Raw genomic sequence first — 2,500 nt, 5'->3', positions numbered from 1 at the left:
TCTGTCTCTGTCTGTCTCTGTCTCTGTCTGTCTCTGTCTCTGTGTCTGCCTCCCTCTATGTCTCTGTCTCTGTCTCTGTCTCTGACTGACTCTGTCGCTGTCTTGTATCTGTCTCTGTCTGTCACTGTCTGTCTGTTTATCTCTGTCTCTGTCTGTCTATGTCCCTGTCTCTCTCTGTCTGCGACTGTCTCTGTTTGTCTCCGTCTCTGTCTGTCTCTGTCTCTGTCTCTGTCTCTGTCTCTGTCTCTGTCTCTGTCTCTGTCTCTGTCTCTGTCTCTGTATCTGTCTCTGTCTCGGTCTATGACTCTCTCTCTGTCTCTGTCTCTGTCCCTGTCTCTGCCTGTCTCTGTCTCTGTCTGTCTCTGTATCTGTCTGTCTATGTCCCTGTCGGTCTCAGTCTCTGTCTCTGTCTGTCTCTGTCTGTGTGTGTCTCTGTGTGTCTCTGTCTCTGTCTGTCTCTGTCTGTCTCTGTCGGTCTCTGTCTCAGTCTCTGTCTCTGTCTCTGACTGACTCCGTCTCTGTCTCTGTCACTGTCTGCGTCTGCCTGTCTCTGTCTCTGTCTGCGTCTGCCTGTCTCTGTCTCTGTCTCTGCCTCTGTCTCTGCCTCTGTCTCTGTCTCTGCCTCTGCCACGGTCCGTTTCTGTCTCTGTCTCTGTCTCTGTCTCTGTCTCTGCCTCTGTCTCTGTCTCTGTCTCTGTCTCTATGTGTGTCCGTTTCCGTCTCTGTATCTGTCTCTGCCTCTGTCTCTGTCTCTGCCTCTGTCTCTGTCTCTGTCTCTGCCTCTGTCTCTGTCTCTCTCTCTTTCTCTGTCTCTATCTCTGTCCGTTTCTGTCTCTGTATCTGTCTCTGCCTCTGTCTCTGTCTCTGCCTCTGTCTCTGTCTCTGTCTCTGTCTCTGTCTCTGTCTCTGTCTCTGTCTCTGTCTCTGCCTCTGTCTCTGTCCCTGTCTCTATCTCTGTCTGTTTCTGTCTCTGTATCTGTCACTGCCTCTGTCTCTGTCCCTGTCTCTGACTGACTCTGTCTCTGTCTGTCTCTGCGTGTCTCTGTCATTGCTGTCTCTGTCTCTGTCTCTGTCTCTTTCTCTGTCTCTGTCTCTGTCTCTGTCTCTGTCTCTGTCTCTGTCTCTGTCTCTGTCTCTGTCTCTGTCTCTGTCTCTGTCTCTGTCTCTGTCTCTGTCTCTGTCTCTGTCTCCGTCTCTGTCTCTGTCTCTGTCTCTGTCTCTGTCTCTGTCTCTGTCGCTGTCCCTGTCCCTGTCCCTGTCCCTGTCCCTGTCCCTGTCCCTGTCCCTGTCCCTGTCCCTGTCCCTGTCCCTGTCTCTGTCTCTGTCTCTGTCTCTGTCTCTGTCTCTGTCTCTGTCTCTGCCTCTGTCTCCGTCTCTGTCTCTGTCTCTGTCTCTGTCTCTGTCTCTGTCTCTGTCTCTGTCCCTGCCTGTCTCTGCCTCTGTCTCTGTCTCTGCCTCTGCCTCTGCCTCTGCCTCTGCCTCTGTCTCTGTCTCTGCCTCTGTCTCTGTCTCTGTCTCTGTCTCTGTCTCTGTCTCTGTCTCTGTCTCTGTCTCTGTCTCTGTCTCTGTCCCTGCCTCTGTCTCTGTCCCTGTCTCTATCTCTGTCTGTTTCTGTCTCTGTATCTGTCTCTGCCTCTGTCTCTGTCCCTGTCTCTGACTGACTCTGTCTCTGTCTGTCTCTGCGTGTCTCTGTCATTGCTGTCTCTGTCTCTGTCTCTGTCTCTGCCTCTGTCTCTGTCTCTGTCTCTGTCTCTGTCTCTGTCTCTGTCTCTGTCTCTGTCTCTGTCTCTGTCTCTGTCTCTGTCTCTGTCTCTGTCCCTGCCTGTCTCTGCCTCTGTCTCTGTCTCTGCCTCTGCCTCTGCCTCTGCCTCTGCCTCTGTCTCTGTCTCTGCCTCTGTCTCTGTCTCTGTCTCTGTCTCTGTCTCTGTCTCTGTCTCTGTCTCTGTCTCTGTCTCTGTCTCTGTCTCTGTCTCTGTCCCTGCCTCTGTCTCTGTCCCTGTCTCTATCTCTGTCTGTTTCTGTCTCTGTATCTGTCTCTGCCTCTGTCTCTGTCCCTGTCTCTGACTGACTCTGTCTCTGTCTGTCTCTGCGTGTCTCTGTCATTGCTGTCTCTGTCTCTGTCTCTGTCTCTGCCTCTGTCTCTGTCTCTGTCTCTGTCTCTGTCTCTGTCTCTGTCTCTGTCTCTGTCTCTGTCTCTGTCTCTGTCTCTGTCTCTGTCTCTGTCTCTGTCTCTGTCTCTGTCTCTGTCTCTGTCTCTGTCTCTGTCTCTGTCTCTGTCTCTGTCTCTGTCTCTGTCTCTGTCTCTGTCTCTGTCCCTGTCTCTGTCCCTGTCCCTGTCCCTGTCTCTGTCTCTGTCTCTGTCTCTGTCTCTGTCTCTGTCTCTGTCTCTGTCTCTGTCTCTGTCTCTGTCTCTGTCTCTGTCTCTGTCTCCGTCTCCGTCTTCGTCTCCGTCTCCGTCTCCGTCTCTGTTCTGTCTCTGTCTCTGTCTCTGTCTCTGTCT

The sequence above is a fragment of the Megachile rotundata genome, chromosome 13 (assembly GCF_050947335.1).
Source record: "Megachile rotundata isolate GNS110a chromosome 13, iyMegRotu1, whole genome shotgun sequence".
Classification (NCBI taxonomy): domain Eukaryota; kingdom Metazoa; phylum Arthropoda; class Insecta; order Hymenoptera; family Megachilidae; genus Megachile; species Megachile rotundata.
Note: the sequence above shows the minus strand (reverse complement) of the source record.